The 19979-nt window shown below is 40.6% G+C and overlaps 2 pseudogenes; both read right to left on the minus strand.

Moving 5' to 3' along the window:
• The window catches only part of LOC127488229 (NIF3-like protein 1 pseudogene), a 61348-nt pseudogene that overhangs the window by 18838 nt on the left and 22531 nt on the right, over positions 1 to 19979 (minus strand).
• LOC127488226 (la-related protein 4B pseudogene) lies at positions 373 to 12460 on the minus strand (annotated as a pseudogene).

Consider the following 19979-nt stretch of genomic DNA (forward strand, 5'->3'; position numbering starts at 1 on the left):
TAAATCCATGTGCTGATGCAGAGGTTCAGGAAGACAACCTCATGGAGTTAAGATGAGGACTCTTCCGAGAGAGTGCCTGGGGGTGGGGGAACATGGACAGAAATGTGCATGGAGCAGGTGCACTAGGCCAAGAGCCAGAGCAGCCAGCTCACAGGGATGAAAACCATTTCATGATACAACATACTGGCAACATGTCAGTGGCCAACAAAGTATATTTTCATCTAGGTTCTATTCACGTGTTTTGAATTGATTTTAGGTAATAGCCACTTACAATTGAGGGGAGAAGCTGACTACTTGCTGGCAGGATGTCAAAACTGAAAGCTTTCAGGTTTCTCTAGCGTGTGCTCTGCAGGTTCTTTCTGCCCACTGGATCAAAAAAGGCCTATATGTACATTTAGATGTATTTTTAAATGCTAGAATCATTTGTTAACAGTTTAGATGAAAGCACAGCTCCCATGCCAGTGTGTCAGTGACCTGACATTGCCAACCCCCTTCCACCTCGAGGCCAAGGCCACCCTTGACAGCCCTCATCCATCTGATGGGGCATCTGAGATACGCACTTGTAGATAAATATTATTTAAAAAAATAAAGTAGCATAGTTCCCTTAATTTAGAAAAATTCACTGTATATAGCTTGCATTCAGAACCACACAGAGGCTTAATAGAAAACACCAATCTGTTGGGATTAATGAATTTTCTATCCTGAAAAAAATCAGACTTACACATCACCTCCAGTTAAGCACCAAACAAAAATAAGGTTTATATTAATTAAATTCTGAGAAACAGTTTTTTTAGAGGGGGAGAATCTGACTCACAGAAGAAAAAATAACTTGCAGGCATTCCATGGGGCTCACAGATACTGCAACTGCCTAACCAGCAACTCACTCTCATACTGAGTGGGAAAAGTGCTTCATTTGTGGCTAATGCAGCTCTTTGCAACCCCTCCCAGACATAGAATTTTTACTGAGGAGACTTGAGGGTAGTGTTCTGTCCTCTGTGAAGACACTTTCCAACAGCTGGTGGTGAGGGCCAGTGCCCAGGCTGCTTCCCCTGGTCTTTGGGGACTCTGGGAGTGGACTTGAGGGCAGGGGGCTCTCTCTATTTCTACACAGGTGCAGCAAGCTTCTCCTCCTTCCTACAACTGCCAGCACTTGACTTTTGTTCTTTTGAGGGTTGCAGTGGGGAAGAAGGTGGCTCTTTACTCGTTCTCTGACAAATCTTGGCTTTTGCAATTCTGTGGCAGCTCCATGCACCTGCTCTGATTTACACGCAGTTGTAGTAAGGACAGAAGGGAGTCTGTCCACACTGTGGTTTCCCTCTGCTTTTCTGTCACCTTGGGATCCTCAGGTAAATGGGCTAGGGATGGGGCTAGCAGTGAGGGCTCTCTGGGGACCACTACAGGAATAGCATTCCTACTTGCATCTGCATGGAGGCTCCTTTCCTTTGATAATCCTATTATCAAGCTAGATAGCCTGTTTTCAAACAAGTCCTGTCATCAAATTGCCTCAGCTCCAGGTAATGGGGGGAATTTGGACAGCCCCAGTTCAAAGTTTGTGATGGAGGCTTTGGTCGTGTTGGAGACTGAGTTTGGCTGCTTGTAAACCTTTCCTCCCTTTTCTTCCTATAGCCAAAGGAATTTTTCCTGCTTCTGGGAGGATACTGTCTGAGTGAAGTCAAAGGAGAGGCTGCAGGCTTGAAGGTTGGAGATGTAAACCCATGTATAAATCCAATAGTTACCAAGGGTGGATCGAAATAGCTACACATTGTTGACAATGTCTGGGGGCAGTCAGGCTGTACAGAGGAAACTGTTGTTGGGGACTGTATACTGGAGGTAAATAAATGATGTGTAACACTGCTGTGTATAAAGGTTCATGTAGAGAGACCTAAATCCATTCTTTGGCAAAAATGGGATTATAGCTATTGCCTTTGCTTTTAGCTGCACTTTAATTGGTTTTCCTTGAAAAGTTTTGACTTTTTGCAGGTATTTGTAAGCCTGTTGTGCATCAGCTTCTGCTTCAAATGTAATAAATCAATTATCATTATGGGCAAATTCACAGTTATAAATTTCAGTAAGTTATTTCCTTTGAATAGTGCTTCTACTTCTTCCACAGGGGTAGATTCAGATATTTCTCACAATATTACTATGCAATGATTTTGATTTGGCCTTACTTTTTCTCCCTTCTCATCCACCTGGACTAAAGGTAAAGATCTTAGCACTTCAATAATCAAATCCACACTAGTATTGAGTTAGCTACCATTGTAATTAGAGTATACTGATCACTATCCATCTGTGATGTAAGATACATGGCACTAGCAAGAGTCTCCCTAGATAAACAGAATTCCAATTTTTTTAAAGTACTTCTTGAGACTCTTCCTGGCTTTCTGGTTGAGATTCATCTCCTCCTGTTTCACTATTTTCAGGTAGAGATTTGTATTCTGCATGATCCAGAGCCAAAGTGTTCATGTCTGTTTTGACTCAGGTAAATCTGGTAATGCTGCATTCTCATGACTTTGTCACCATCACCGTTGACATCCAATCCCTGCAGGCTGCAGTCTGCACCATGGCCGGCTGTCTCCTCCCATGCAGCACTCAAACCGACAGCTGCACTACTTGCTTCCAAATGTAACATGAGTCCCCCACACTTTCGCATTAGGGTTTAGCTCTGAAACAGTTGTTTGTACCTGACTCAAAGCTGGGATGGAACTTGTTTGAGAAGTAGTTTGAGATACAGGGTCATTCATCAGATGAGAGCTGTCCTTGCCCTCTTGGCCTCGCTGTGCCTGCAGTTCAGCCACAACGTTAGCGTCCTGACCAGAAGTCATGGGTTCCACTCGGAGAAGATTAATGTAAACTTCAGGATGCTGCCAGCGCTGCCTGCCCTGCCCAACTGGCCTCCAGGGGGCTCCTTGCTGCAGCCCAGGGTGCCAGGCGACCATGCAACATGCAGGGAGAGCTGAGGAGGGAGACTAGGAAGAGGCTACGCTGCGGCGCTAGGCTGGACGCAGGGAGCAAGGGCCAGCATGGGCCGGGTGCAGTGGCGGAAGCGGATTCTTCCCCTTTCAGGCCGAAAATGTCTCAAGCTCAAGACTCCGGATCCCCAACACTCCTTCCCTTCGCATGAGAACACACCTAAAAAAATCCTTAAAAGGTTGTGTGTGAATCAATCTGGCAGAAATTCACTAAATACCAAGTTGATAGCATCCATCATAGCATAGATGGGAGACTGAGCAGAGCCCAGCATCGAACCACCGTGCTTCTGATGAGAATACAGGGCCCACATTTTCTCAGAAAGGAACACTGGAGGGACCCAGCTTGAGGTGGGTCAGAGGCAAAAGTGCTAAAAGGATACTAACTGCGCATTCTCAATGAATAGGACTCACTCATGGTATTTTTGTAAGTTTGAAATAATTTCAAAATTAACTACTCTTAAAATGACCTAATTGTAAGATGACAGTATCCATATCATGTTAGTAAAGCAGGGACAGCATCAAATACTATGAAGGCTAAACCTTACCCAATTCCTATTAGGTCAAAGTTGTAAAACTTGTCCCCTTCTAAGCATCTACATGCTTGTGTGGAGACTGCACAAAAAATAGAATAACATTCACAATGCATTTCTTTTTGGGAATATATTTGTGATAGTTTGGAAACAGCTTGATCTTTCTATTTTAAAGGTTTTGAAAACCCTGTTGCCCTTTAAAAATAATTATTTTATTTTTGTACTTGAAAAGTAGAAATGGGGTGTATCTCAAATCTGTTGTTTCACTCCCCAACTTTATGCCACAACTGGGGCAGGACCAAGTTCAAACCAGCAACCTGAAACACAATCTGGGTCTCTACAAGGGTGGCACGAACTCAACTCCTTTAACCCTCATCACCATCTCTCATAATGCTCACCAACATGAAGCTGGGACCAGAAGCAGAACTGGGACTTTTCCCAGGCTCTCTGACATGGGATGCAAGCATCCCAAGCAGTGGTCACACCACTATGTCAAATGGCCACTCCTTCATTTTTAATTTAGTTTTTATTTGGAAGTCAGAGAGACTGAGAAAGACAAGCAGCAGAAATCACTCATCTTTTGGCTTACTACACAATGCCCACCACAATCAGGGCTGAATTAGATGAAAGACAGGAGTCAGGAGCTTCATCCAGGTCTTCCATATGGTTGACAGAAATGCTTGGGCCATTATCCACTGCTTTCTCAGACAAACTAGCAAGAATCTAGACTGTAAGAGGAGTTGCCAGGACTCAAACCTGCACTCCAGTATGAGATGCCAATGTCAGAAGAACAGCTTAACCTATTGAATCACATGCTAGTCCCTGCATCAATTCAAACCAGTGCATTCATCCTATCCTATATGTATTCAAAGAATGCAAATCTGGACATCCCCTCCCTTTCCTTATTTTAAAAGTCTCAGTCCTGCTCCACCTCAGAAGAACCATGGTTCACTTTAAACTGAATCTGTCTCCCAATTTGCAATCCTATTCTGCATCTGAAAAACATCTCTCTGATTTTATTTTAATCTCATTTATGACCGTTTGCTTTATATAATCCAGGATTCTCTGGTCTTGTCTCCATGACTACTGGCAGATTTGAGAAAATGTTTTATAATATGTATTTTCACTTCCCTTGGGTGAATACCTGAGGGTTAAAATGTTAGATAAGTGAATGCTACATTTTTTTCCTAAAAACTCTTCATTGAATTAGAATCCATATGTCTTACTGCTTATAAAAGATGTTCTTCAGAATCACATCCTCTACAGCTTTCTCTCAGATGTCTCAGGCAGGGCCTGAACTTCCTTGGTGACATCCATAATCATATCCTTGAATGTGACTAACTCCTAAAATATGGACATCCTTGCTCAGCCAAGGCCATCTGTACCAGTGTGTAGGAGAGAAGGTCATAACTGTACCAAAGGGGTGACTCTATGGATAGAAAATTTAAACCATGGTTGGTATTACCCTCAAGTATTTCCCTGTGCTGGCCTTCCACGTGTCTTTCCCACACAATCACTGGGATATGTACACAATCTGAACAATCAGTGATTTCAATATATGGGAGTGCATAGCTATGCTGTGAAATAACCTGTAGATGTCTGAGTAAAGTGAGAAATTATACATGATTTAAAATTTTTGAACTAAAGAATACAAAGCTATTTCCTTATCAGTTTCAAATGCATCTCCTAACTCATTATGAAGAAGCTAAACATGAATTAATTCTGATGTATCAGCTGTGACCATGAGTTAACTATTCTCTGATATGAACATTAGGTTCCTCCACAAAATGACTGAACATTGGAAGAGGCAAAGTGCTAAAGTATATGGTGTTCCATATGTAGCAAATAATAAATGGGATTTATGTCTGTTTGTGTTAAGGTGGAGAGGATGATGAAACAGTGACCAGCATTATTCAGATTGAGCAGTCTAAATACAAAACTTGGGGTTCAGCAGGTACAGCTCTTTCACCTCTATCTCTGCTGTGTTCACTGTCATAAATAAGAAGCAGTTCCAGACAGGCTCAGATTCCTGAATTGCTGCAATATGATGATCTTAGCCTGATTTCTTCTGTGGTGAAGACTCCCTTCTCTCTTCTCTGGGGTTTCCAATCATCAGTTATCATTTTCCTTGTATCTGTTACTATTATTATTTACTTATTTGAGAGGCAGAGTTTTAGACAGAGAGAAGAGAGAGGGAGCTCTTCCATCATCTGGTCCATTCCCCAAATAGCCACATTGGCCAGAGCTGGGCCAATCCCAAGCCAGGAGCCAGGATCTCCTCTGGGTCTCCCATGTGAGTGCAGGGGCCCATGCACCTGAGCCATCTTCCACTGCTTTTACAGGCCATTATCAGGGAGCTGGATTAGAAGTGGAGCAACCAGGACACCAACCAGTGCCCATATGAGTACCACAGGAGGAGGAGGATTAGCTTCCTATACCATATTGCCAGTCCCATCTCCTTGTCTCTTAATCCAGTCTATCTGCTAAATGGGAAACAGAATACTTCCAATTTAATGTCATCTCAACAGTCATTCAAAAAATTGTCATGCAACATTATTTTTTTATTGTTACATGCCTTTTAAATCTATAGCCAGGGGGCCAGCATTGTGGCATAGTGGGTAAAGAAACTGCCTGTGACACCAGCATCCCTTTTGGGTGCTGGTTCAAGACCTAGCTGCTCCAATTCCAATTCATCTCCCTGATAATATGCCTAGAAATACAGTGGAGGATGGTCCACATGCTTGGGCCCCTGTACCCATGTGAGGGATCTCAAAGAAACGCCTGACTCCTGGTTCTAGCAGAGCATTGTGGCCATTTGAGGTGTGAAACAGTGGAAAGAAGATCTCTTGCTCTCTCTCTCTCTCTCTCTCTCTCTTCCTTTCTCTGTGTAACTCTGACTTTCAAATAAATAAATAATTCTTTTAAAAAATCTTAAATCCACAGATAAAAGTAAATAAAATTACTCTTCATATATTATATGTATTTTAAAAATATGGATAAGAGGAGCCAGCAGGTCTAGTAGTTAGATGCCTGAATCCTACATTACAGTGCATAAGTTTATATCTTCATCCAGAACCATACTCCAGTTTCCTGTTACTGCACATCCTGGAAAGCAATGGTGATGGTTCAACTAACTGGGTTCCTGTCACCCATTTGGGAAACCTATATAAAGTCCTTACCCCACCTTAAGTATTGGCACAATCTTGACCAATGCAGATATTTGGGGAGTGGACCAGTGACAGGGAGCTTTAAGCCTAATGGTTGATTTTAAGTCTGGATTACCAAGGTTACATGTTGGGGTGTGCAAATGAAAGGAAAAACAGGACATGGGGTCTCTTCCTCCAGAAAGTGTGCACAGACTAACCAGGTGTGGTTTTTTTACTGATAAGGATTATAACAGCCTATTGTAGAGAATGTGCATGTGTTCATAGAACTAAGGTTTCTCTGAAACACGTTTAGCAAGATATATTAAACATTGTGAGAGTCCTGAATCCACACTTGTCTGAGGCATCTCCCTCACTCTTTCCTGGCATCAGGAAAGCAAAAACACAGAGGTGTTGTGCTTACGGAAAACCTCATCATTCTCACAAATCAGGCCTGAGGGACTTTATGGGCCTCACCATTCCCACAACTGCCCCTAGTTATAAATCAGGCAGACATCCTGTGCCTCCTTGTATCAGGTATCTTCTCCAGCTGCTCCAGCCCACATCCCACATCCCTTTGTTTAGATTCTCCAACCTATCTCCCACCTCCCTTGGGACAAGTTCCCTATAACACCCCAGTCCTACACCTGAGCCCAGAGCACCTCTCTCTCTGAGGATACTCCTGGCAGTTCTTCACCCTAAAACTTTTTCTTTGCTCAGCATGGTCTTGGTTGTAGTTCTCAGTCATGGTTGCAAACCCTAACAAGCATGTCTGAGAAAGCAGCTGCATGTTCTTGTGAAGTCTACATTCTCACAAGGGCTCAATGCTCTTCTTGTTAGAGGTCATAAGCTATCCTTAATCATTATCTCAGGTCACACTCTGTGTACTAGGAAGAAAATGTCTTCACTAAGAGTGCTCTGGCAGAAATCTTATTCTCCACAGTCACACTTTATCATCTTTACAAACCTGCCTGGGAACAACCAGGTTGACCAGATCTGAGTCCACTGTGTGTGTGAATGAATGTGACTTTTTGCTTCATATCTAATGCTGTTCCTCTATTTTGGATTGCACATATGTTTGTGTGTTTATGCTTTGATTCATAGTAATTCCTCATGTTATGGAATTGATTTGCATTGAATACAAACTGCAAATAAAATAAATGAAATGTTGAAATAGAAAAAAAGAATTTATCCAAATGTTCCTATACATCCAATAAATTTAAGTTTAAATTGGTGAACACAAATGAATAACTCCATCTTGCTCTTCTGTCCAACCCTCTCATTTATCCCTCACTCAATGTTGTGCAACCTCTCCCAGTCCCTCTAATACTGATTGACCTCGCTGCAGAAGTGTCTGTCTCCTCACTGCACTGTGAACTTCTGCCTTCACTCAGCTCTATCTCCTATGTTCACCACTGACTTAAATTCACTTAGATCACTCCAATGGTTAATGAGGGAATTATTTCCTTAGCAACTCCATGATATAGAAGAGAAAAATCACAGTCTTTCATGTTTTTTCTCTGTTGGAAAATTCTTCATGGAGAAAGAAATGTTAATGTAAATGTTGGAAAGATATTATTGATCATCCTCTGGACTGATACACTTGGGAAAAGGTCCTACAAAAATAAAAGTAGGACTATATTTATTGGATGCATTTCAAAGTCTCAGGCCAAGATGAGAGGCTGCCCATTTTCTTACAAAGGAGGATCCATTCATAGGACTGAACTGCAGTTGCATCATCATAAACTCGGCAGAGACTGGTGTATCTTCCTGTATTCTCACCCAAAGAGAGTGTGATAACTAAGGAGACCAAACTGGAGAGAAAGAAGACATCATTGCAGTCTTCCCAACATTCCTAGATAACACCAGTCATGAATCTCCATTCTTTTGGGAATAGCCTGCCACCAGACCTACTCACAAGCACCCAAAGAGTGACCAAAGACCAACAGAAGGAGCCCTTTTCTTATCCAGAGTCAGGTAGAAGAGGGCTTGAGTACTGTATCTCACAAGGGCAGCTGTCATTCTAAGGTAAGTGACATATACATATGTCTACATACATACCAGATCTCTAGGATTTTTTTTATCTAAAAATTCCATTTCTACTGAATACCTACCATCCATAACCACTCTTCTACTTTCTGTTTCTAGTATTTTGGCTATTTTATTTATTTTAAAGATTTATTTTATTTATTTGAAAGACAGAGTTAGAGAGTGGTAGAGCCAGAGAGAGAGGTCTTTCATCCACTGGTTCACTGCCCAAAACACTGAGATAACCAGAGCTGAGCCAATCTGAAGCCAGGAGCCAGGAGTTTCTTCCAGGCTTCCCACTCGGGTGCAGGGACCCAAGGTCTTGGGCCATCTTCTCCTGCTTTCCCAGGCCATATCAGAATTCTGGATCAGAAGTGGAGCAGCCAGGACTAGAACCAGCACCCATATGGGGTGCTGGCACTGCATGCAGGAGCTTAAACCCACTGCTCCACAGTGCCAGTCCCTCTGACTACTTTATTTATTTCATATGATTAGAATTTTATAGTATTTTTCCTTTGGGGAATGATACTTGTGGCTAATTTCATTTAGTAAAATATATTCAAGGTTCATCCATGTCACAGGATTTCCTTTTCTTCTGTGCCTGCATAACTTTTCACTGAGTACAGGCCACACTAGAAATCTTGGCTACAGTGAATTATGCTGTGGTGAATAATATTTATACTTTGCTTATATTATAAAATCTTTTATATTGCTAGTAATTCAAACCAGAACAAACCTGGATGGGTAATTTGGTAAATGGTAATAATGCTTTATATATATTTTTGCTCACATAAGAGAGTGTTTCAATAGCTATGGAACACACAGTAAAGCATTGTGCAGCAGCATAAAGAATAAAGGTATGGGGCTGGCATTTTGGTGCAGTGGGTTAAGTCACAATGTATGCCATCAATATCCAATACTGGAATCCCTATTCAAGCCCCAACACCTTTCCTTATGATCCAATTTCCTGTCACTGTGCCTGGGAGTGCAGTGGAAGATGGCCTAAATATTTGGGACCCTGCCACTCAAATGGAAAAGCAGAATCATGTTTCTGACTCCTGACTTCAGTCTGACACAGAGCTGGTTGTGTTGTTGTGGCTATATAACAATATATAACATGTACAATATATATTATAAATATTATATATTATAATCTATAATATATAACAGATAACATAATATATATTATATATATAACCTATCTCTGTCTATACCTTTCAAAAAGTTCTATAAAAATAAGGACAATAACTGAGATATAAGGTGATTTTCAGGATTTATTGCTAAATACAGAAAATTTATTGCAAAAGATTATCCATAATGCACTTGTTTTCATTAAGAAATCAAGGGGGAGCAGTTGGTTAGCTTAGCAGTTAAGACAGTAATTATGATGCCTTCAACCCATATTCGAGTACCAGGGTTTGATATCAGAAATATCGTCCAAGTTTGGTTTATTCCCTAAATATCCATAAAAACCAGAGCTGACTCAGGACAAAATCTGGTGTGAGGAACTCATCCAGGCCTTCCATGTGGGTGGTAAGGACCCAAATAATTGATTTGTCCCCTGATGTTTCACAGGGTACAATTACTAGGAAGCTAGACTCAGGAATACAACCAGGACTAAATTTAAACACTCCAATATGGGATCAAGGCATCATAAAGGCATCCTAATTGCTAAACACAATACCTGCTCTAAAGTTTTTTTCTTTCAAAAACATAAGGAAAATTAATTAATTCTTATGCATAACAACAATGAAAAACGTGTGAAAAATGAAAAAAAAATCATAGTGAAAAGGGAGACATTACAACTGATGCTACAGGGATACAAAAGATCATAAGAGAATATTATGAATGAATATAAACCAAGAAAATTGATAATCTAGAGGAAATGGGTGTATCTCTAGGAACGTGCAACCTAACAAAGCTGAGTCAGAAAGAAATAGAGAATATGAACAGAATACCACCTTTGTAAGAGACTAAACAAATAATAAGATTAAAGTAAATCTAGAACCTGTACACTCTGTACTGGATTCTACAAAATATGTAAATAAGAAATTATAACAATTCTGTAATTCTTCTGAAAGATCCAGAGTAGAATGTAATTACACATTCATTTTGTGAGATCAGCTATTCTGATTCAAAGTCCAAGTGACAGGGCTGACATTGCCAGGTAGTAAGTTAAGCCCACACTTGCTGTGCAGGCATTACTAAGAGAAGACAGCTGCAGGCCAGCTTCACTGACACAGATGGAACATTTTTTACAAAGGCTGAACAAATTCAATAGCACATTAAAAAACATGCTCAAATCAGATTTTTTAGAAATGCAAGAATAACTCACCATCTGTAAATCAATTAACATAAACATTAACATAGTAAAGAGCAACACACATGATTACCTTAAATACATTCACAAAATACATTTGACAGGATTAATTTTACTCATTAGAACTTCTTTAAAAATAGGCCAGCGCTATGGCTCACTAGGCTAATCCTCCGCCTTGCGGCGCCGGCACACCAGGTTCTAGTCCTGGTTGGGGTGCCGGATTCTGTCCCAGTTGCCCCTCTTCCAGGCCAGCTCTCTGCTGTGGCCAGGGAGTGCAGTGGAGGATGGCCCAAGTGCTTGGGCCCTGCACCCCATAGGAGACCAGGAGAAGCACCTGGCTCCTGCCTTCAGATCAGCGCAGTGCACCGGCCACAGTGTGCCAGCTGTGGCGGCCATTGGAGGGTGAACCAATGGCAAAGGAAGACCTTTCTCTCTGTCTCTCTCTCTCACTGTCCACTCTGCCTGTCAAAAAATAAAAAAAAGAACTTCTTTATAAAAATAGCTACAGAAGGAACTTGAGAGATTCTGCTAGCTTCACCTCCTCCATCTCTGGACACCCATTCCCACACACTCACAATTTCATGGCTTCTGAGTCCTCTTGGTTTCACTTCACAGAGCAAGGGACTCTGAGCCACTCCAGAGTGCCCTGTGCAATTATCTGGATACTTCTGTTATATGAAGATCTAGCATGGTTACATATGGGGGCCCCCAGCACATTTGATTGTAGTTTAAAAACTCTGACAACCACCTTCACAAAGTGGGGAGTAGTCAATAACAGTTGTGCCAGGTCACAGGAGTCAGCTACCATGGCTCAGGTCTGAAGCAGGCTCCTCCAAAGATGGATCCTTCTAACTGTGGGGGGGCTCTTCATTTCTATGTTCCTGCAGGGATATTCTTATATACAGTTTGCAATACATTTGCAGAAATACTGCTTTAGGTGTGTTACAATGTACGGACCATAAATATTTTCTAATTAATTATATTGGTGCACATATATTGGCACTTTAGGAATTGCTTAATCAGAAGATATGATATTCAGCTTTAACAGATATTGTCAACAGTTTCCCAAATGAGTTTCACCAATTTACTCTCCTATTAGCAGCACTGGGTTATTCCAGTTGCTTCATCCTTATATTAACTCTAGTATTTCCATCATTATTTTCGTATGTACCTGCTGTCTAATTTTTCTGTTTCCATATTTGTGGTTTTTTTTCATACAATCTAAAAATACAGAAGTTTGCATAGGCAACAATAGAATGTTAATACCACTTTAAATTTTTTTCATTTAAAAATATAAACCTCTAGGTTATGGCTTGGTAGTTTAAATGTTCCTTGTTTCTTACTTATGTCTTTGAATTAGCAGAAACTCCTAATTTTAAAAAAATTCAATTTATTGATACTTTCTTTTTCATTTTTTTAAGATTTTTTATTTATTTAGCAAATATAAATTTCCAAAGTACAGTTTGTGGATTACAATGGCTTCCCCCCCACCATAATTTCCCTCCCACTCACACCCCTCCCATCCCCCACTCCCTCTCCCAGTCCATTCACGTCAAGATTCATTTTCAATTATCTTTATATACAGAAGATCGATCAGTTTGCACCCACACAGAAACACAAAGTGTAAAATACTGTTTCAGTACTAGTTATAGCATTGCTTCACATTGGACAACACATTAAGGACAGATCCCACATGAGAAGTAAGTGCACAATGACTCCTGTTGTTGACTTAACAATTTGACACTCTTGTTTACGGTGTCAGTAATCTCCCTAGGTCTAGTCATGAGTTGCCAAGGCTATGGAAGCCTTTTGAGTTCACCAACTTCAATCTTATTCCGACAGGATCATAGTCAAAGTGGAAGTTCTCTCCTCCCTTCAGAGAAAGGTACATCCTCCTTTGATGACCTGTTCTTACCACTGGGATCTCACTCGAAGAGATCTTCCATTTAGGTCTTCTTTTTTTCCAGAGTGTCTTGGCTTTCCATGCCTAAAATACTCTCATGGGCTCTTTAGCCATATCTGAATGCCTTAAGGGCTGATTCTGAGGCCAGAGTGCTATTTAGGACATCTGCCATTCTATGAGTCTGCTGTGTATCACACTTCCCATGATGGATGGTTCTCTCCATTTTTGATTCTGTCAGTTAGTATTAGCAGACACTAGTTTTGTTTGTGTGATCCCTTTGACTCTTAGACCTATCAGTGTGATCAATTGTGAACTGAAATTGATCACTTGGACTAGTGAGATGGCAATGGTACTTGCCACCTTGATGGGATTGTATTGGAATCCCCTGGCATGTTTCTAACTCCACCATTAGGGGCACATCTGATTGAGCATGTCCCAAACTGTACATCTCCTCCCTCTCTTATTCCCACTCTTATATTTAACAGGGATCACTTTTCAGTTAAAATTTAAACACCTAAGAATAATTGTGTGTTAATTACAGAGTTCAACCAATAGTACTAAAACAAAAAAAATACTAAATGGATAAAGTATTACATTGTACATCAACAGTCAGCACAAGAGCTGATCAAGTCACTGTTTCTCATAGTATCCATATCACTTAAACAGGTTTTCCCTTTGGTGCTCAGTTGGTTGTCGACGATCAGGGAGAACATATATTTGTCCCTTTGGGCCTGGCTTAATTCACTCAGCATAATGTTTTCCAGATTCCTCCATCTTGTTGCAAATGAACGGATTTCATTTATTGACTGCTGTATAGTAATCTATAGAGTACATGTCCCATAATATTTTTTTATCCAGTCTATTGTTGATGGGCATTTGGGTTGGTTCCAGGTCTTAGCTATTGTGAATTGAGCTGCAATAAACATTAAGGTGCAGCCAGCTTTTTTGTTTGCCAATTTAATTTCCTTTGGGTAAATTCCAAGGAGTGGTATGGCTGGGTATCACCAAAATGTCCATTCTGCCGAAAGCAATTTAGAGATTCAATGCAATACCAATAAAAATACCAAAGACCTTCTTCTCAGATCTGGAAAAAATGATGCTGAAATTCATATGGAGACACAGGAGACCTCGAATAGCTAAAGCAATCTTATACAACAAAAATAAAGCCAGAGGCATCACAGTACCAGATTTCAGGACATACTACAGGGCAGTTGTAATCAAAACAGCATGGTACATGTATAGAGACAGATGGATAGACCAATGGAACAAAATAGAAACACCAGAAATCAATCCAAACATCTACAGCCAACTTATATTTGATCAAGGATCCAAAACCAATCCCTGGAGTAAGGACAGTCTATTCAATAAATGGTGCTGGGAAAATTGGATTTCCACATGCAGAATCATGAAGCAAGACCCCTACCTTTCATCTTACACAAAAATCCACTCAACCTGGATTAAAGACTTAAATCTATGACCTGACACTATCAAATTATTAGAGAACATTGGAGAAACCCTGCAAGACATAGGTATTGGCAAAGACTTCTTGGAAAAGACCCCAGAAGCACAGGTAGTCAATGCCAAAATTAACATTTTGGATTGCATCAAATTCAGAAGTTTCTGTACTGCAAAAGAAGCAGTCAGGAAAGTGAAGAGGCAACCGACAGAATGGGAAAATATATTTGCAAACTATGCAACAGATAAAGGGTCGATAACCAGAATTTACAAGAAATCAAGAAACTCCACAACATCAAAACAAACAACCCACTTAAGAGATGGGCCAAGGACCTCAATAGACATTTTTCAAAAGAGGAAATCCAAATGGCCAAGAGACACATGAAAAAATGTTCAAGATCACTAGCAATCAGGGAAATGCAAATCAAAACCACAATGAGGTTCCACCTCACCCCGGTTAGAATGGCTCACATTCAGAAATCTACCAACTATAGATGCTGGCAAGGATGTGGGGAAAAAGGGACACTAACCCACTGTTGGTGGGAATGCAAACTGGTTAAGCCACTATGGAAGTCAGTCTGGAGATTCCTCAGAAACCTGAATATAACCCTACCATAAAACCCAGCCATCCACTCCTTGAAATTTACCCTAATGATTTCAAATTTCATTAGTATAACTTTAAGAATATAATTATTCGAGGAGGCAAGATGGCGGAATAGGAAGGGAGCACACTGATAGTCCGGGGAGAGATAGTTTAATAAAAGTGGAGATACTGCAGGTTCAAGGAAGAGTAGGGGAGGAAACAGCAGAAGAAACTCTTCCAGAACGCGTGATTCACAGCGGACCTGCGTGGAGAGCATGGGAGCCCACAGTTCGGGACACCAGCGGCAGACTCAATACACCAGCGCTGGAACGCGAGGTGAGCCGAACCTCAATAGCCCGAGACACCGGCAGGCAAGCGGAGAGAGGAGACTAGAGGGAACGACCCCCCCGGGGGGGGGGGAAGTTCACCAGGCTAACTGGAAGAGAGAGAGAGAGAAAAAAAAAGGTGACTGGTACAGACACGGGTTTCTCTCTCTCCACTCACTTCTCAAGGGCGAGCAAGACAAAGAGCAGGCACCATCTTGGACATACGTCATAAGCAGAGCGACCTCAGGTCTGCACTGGCCCTGAGCCTAGCAGAAAAACCTGACTCTGGGCGGGGCGAATTAACAGGAGATTAGGACCTAGTAAATTTGTGGTGCTACTGAACTGAGACTGTGAAAAAAGAGACGGTGGGGGAGAGAACTCACGGAATTCACGTGAGCACTCTCCAGAGACGCTACAATTCCGTAACTTTGGCAACCCAGTGGGAGACTGAAGGAGAATCTGAGCCCACTCTGAGGGCCGAACAGATTCCCTGTGTGGTCCTTGGGAAAGAGCTTCTGATCTCTGGCTCCTGTGGGTATATCATTTGCCTGCTAACTACCTCCAACTTCGTTCAGCTGTGCAGAATAAATTCCCTTTTGAATCAAAAAAAAAGAAAGAGAGAGAGAGAGGTTTACCACGCCTAACCTGGGAGTGTCACCTTTGGCACACCAAACAGAGCTCTCAGGCCACACCCATCTCAAGCCCTAAGGCTCCATCAAAAACAGATAGTCCACTTAATCTAGAGTCATAGTATAACAAGAAAAAGCACCACAGTGAAGAAACCAAATATCTCCAATATGCCAAATAACAAACGCAAAAACCGAGGTAATAAAAACAAGGAAGTCACCATGATGCCCTCAAATGAAAAAGACACCCCAATTCAAGATAATGAAGATGATGACATAGAAGAAATGCAAGAAGCACATCTCAAAAAATTGATAAGAACATTAAGAAGTTCTCAAAAACAAATTCTTGAACTACAGAAATCCTTAATGGACAAGATAGAAAATCTCTCTCATGAAAATGAAATATTAAGGAGGAATCAAAATGAAATGAAACAACGAGTACAACAGGAAACTGTGATAGTGACTGAAGTGAAGAATTCAATAGATCAAATGAAAAACACAATAGAGAGCCTTACAAACAGAATGGTGAAGCAGAAGAGAGAATATCGGACTTAGAAGACAGAGAACAGGAAAGGATACAGTCAGACCAAAGAAAAGAAGAGGAAATTAGAAATCTAAAACATATTGTCAGGAATCTTCAGGATACTATTAAAAAACCCAACATTCGGGTTCTAGGAGTTCCTGAAGGCATGGAGAGGGAGAAAGGATTAGAAGGCCTTTTTAGTGAGATATTAGCAGAAAATTTCCCAGGTTTGGAGAAGGACAGAGAAATCCTAGTACAGGAAGCTCACAGAACCCCTAATAAACATGACCAAAAGAGATCCTCACCACGACACGTTGTAATTAAACTCTCCACAGTGAAACATAAAGAAAAGATCCTAAAATGTGCAAGAGAGAAACTTCAGATTACTCTCAGAGGATCTCCAATCAGACTCACAGCTGACTTCTCATCAGAAACTCTACAAGCTAAGAGGGAATGGCGAGATATAGCCCAGGTACTAAGAGAGAACAACTGCCATCCCAGAATATTATATCCTGCTAAGCTCTCATTTGTGAATGAAGGTGAAATAAAGACCTTTCATAGCAAACAGAAATTGAAAGAATTTGTTGCCACTCGTCCAGCCCTGCAAAAGATGCTTAAAAACATGTGATACACACAGAAACACAGAAACACGGTCATCAATATGAAAGAAGGTAAAGGAAGGAAACCTCACAGCAAAAGATCACAGGGAATTCAAAGCATATACCAGAACTTATCTTTGGCAAATGGCAGGGCAAAGTTACCACTTATCATTAGTCACATTGAACGTGAATGGCCTGAACTGCCCAGTTAAAAGACACCGATTGGCTGATTGGGTTAAGGAACAAAACCCATCTATTTGCTGCTTACAAGAAACACATCTTTCAACAAAGATCCATACAGACTGAAAGTGAAAGGCTGGAAAAAGATATACCATGCCAACAGAAATGAAAAAAGAGCGGGTGTAGCCATCTTAATATCAGACAACATAAACTTTACCACAAAAACCGTTAAGAGAGACAAAGGGGGACACTACATAATGATTAAGGGATCAATTCAATAGGAAGATATAACAATTATCAATGTATATGCACCTAACTACAGGGCACCGGTTTATCTAAAAGATTTGTTAACGGACTTAAAGGGAGACTTAGACCCCAATACAATAGTACTGGGGGACTTCAATACTCCACTCTCAGAAATAGACAGATCAATAGGACAGAAGATCAACAAGGATACAGTAGATTTAAACGACACTATAGCCCAAATGGATCTAACAGATATATACCGAACTTTCAATCCTACAGCTAAAGATTTTACATTCTTCTCAGCAGTACATGGAACCTTCTCTAGGATTGACCACATACTAGGCCATAAAGCAAGTCTCAGCAAATTCAAAAGAATTAGAATCATACCATGCAGCTTCTCAAACCATAAAGGAATGAAGTTGGAAATTAGCAACTCAGGAATCCCTAGAGCATATGCAAACACATGGAGATTGAACAACATGCTCCTGAATGAACAATGGGTCATAGAAGAAATCAAAAGAGAAATCAAAAATTTTCTGGAAGTAAATGAGGATAACAGCACTTATGGGACGCAGCAAAAGCAGTGTTAAGAGGAAAGTTTATATCAATAGGTGCCTACATCAAAAAATTGGAAAGGCACCAAATAGATGAGCTTTCAATTCACCTCAAGGATCTAGAAAACCTACAGCAAACCAGACCCAAATCTAGTAGGAGAAGAGAAATAATTAAAATCAGAGAAGAAATCAACAGGATTGAATCAAGAAAAACATTCCAAAAAATCAGCCAAACGAGGAGCTGGTTTTTTGAAAAAATAAACAAAATTGACACCCCATTGGCCCAACTAACTCAAAAAAGAAAAGACACAATCAATAAAATCAGAGATGAAAAAGGAAACGTAACAACAGACACCACAGAAATAAAAAGAATCATCAGAAATTACTACAAGGACTTGTATGCCAGCAAACAGGGAAACCTATCAGAAATGGATAGATTCCTGGACACATGCAACCTACCTAAACTGAACCAGGAAGACATCGAAAACCTAAACAGACCCATAACTGAGACAGAAATTGAAACAGTAATAAAGGCCCTCCCAACAAAGAAAAGCCCAGGACCAGATGAATTCACTGCTGAATTCTACCAGACATTTAAAGAAGAACTGACTCCAATTCTTCTCAAACTATTCAGAACAATAGAAAAAGAGGGAATCCTCCCAAATTCTTTCTATGAAGCCAGCATCACCTTAATTCCTAAGCCGGAAAAAGATGCAGCATTGAAAGAGAATTGCAGAGCAATATCCCTAATGAACATAGATGCAAAAATCCTCAATAAAATTCTCGCCAATAGAATGCAACAACACATCAGAAAGATCCTTCACCCAGACCAAGTGGGATTTATCCCTGGTATGCAGGCATGGTTTAATGTGCACAAAACAATCAATGTGATACACCACATTAACAGACTGCAGAAGAAAAAACATATGATTATCTCAATAGACGCAGAGAAAACTTTGATAAAATACAACACCCTTTCATGATGAAAACTCTAAGCAAAGTGGGTATGGAAGGAACATTCCTCAATACAATCAAAGCAATCTATGAAAAACCCACAGCCAACATCCTATTGAATGGGTGAAAGTTGGAAGCATTTCCACTGAGATCTGGTACCAGACAGGGATGCCCACTCTCACCACTGCTATTCAATATAGTTCTGGAGGTTCTAGCCAGAGCTATTAGGCAAGAAAAAGAAATTAAAGGGATACAAATTGGGAAGGAAGAACTCAAACAATCCCTCTTTGCAGATGACATGATTCTTTATTTAGGGGACCCAAAGAACTCTACTAAGAGACTATTGGAACTCATAGAAGAGTTTGGCAAAGTAGCAGGGCATAAAATCAATGCACAAAAATCAACAGCCTTTGTATACACAGACAATGCCATGGCTGAGGAAGAACTTCTAAGATCAATCCCATTCACAATAGCTACAAAAACAATCAAATACCTTGGAATAAACTTAACCAAGGACATTAAAGCTCTCTACGATGAGAATTACAAAATCATAAAGAAAGAAATAGAAGAGGATACCAAGAAATGGAAAAATCTTCCATGCTCATGGATTGGAAGAATCAATATCATCAAAATGTCCATTCTCCCAAAAGCAATTTATAGATTCAATGCAATACCAATCAAGATACCGAAGACCTTCTTCTCAGATCTGGAAAAAATGATGCTGAAATTCATATGGAGACACAGGAGACCTCGAATAGCTAAAGCAATCTTGTACAACAAAAACAAAGCTGGAGGCATCACAGTACCAGATTTCAGGACATACTACAGGGCAGTTGTAATCAAAACAGCATGGTACTGGTACAGAAACAGATGGATAGACCAATGGAACAGAATTGAAACACCAGAAATCAACCCAAACATCTACAGCCAACTCATATTTGATCAAGGATCCAAAACCAATCCCTGGAGTAAGGACAGTCTATTCAATAAATGGTGCTGGGAAAATTGGATTTCCACATGCAGAATCATGAAGCAAGACC

This window comes from Oryctolagus cuniculus, chromosome 2 (assembly GCF_964237555.1).
Source record: "Oryctolagus cuniculus chromosome 2, mOryCun1.1, whole genome shotgun sequence".
In the NCBI taxonomy this organism is placed as follows: Eukaryota; Metazoa; Chordata; class Mammalia; order Lagomorpha; family Leporidae; genus Oryctolagus; species Oryctolagus cuniculus.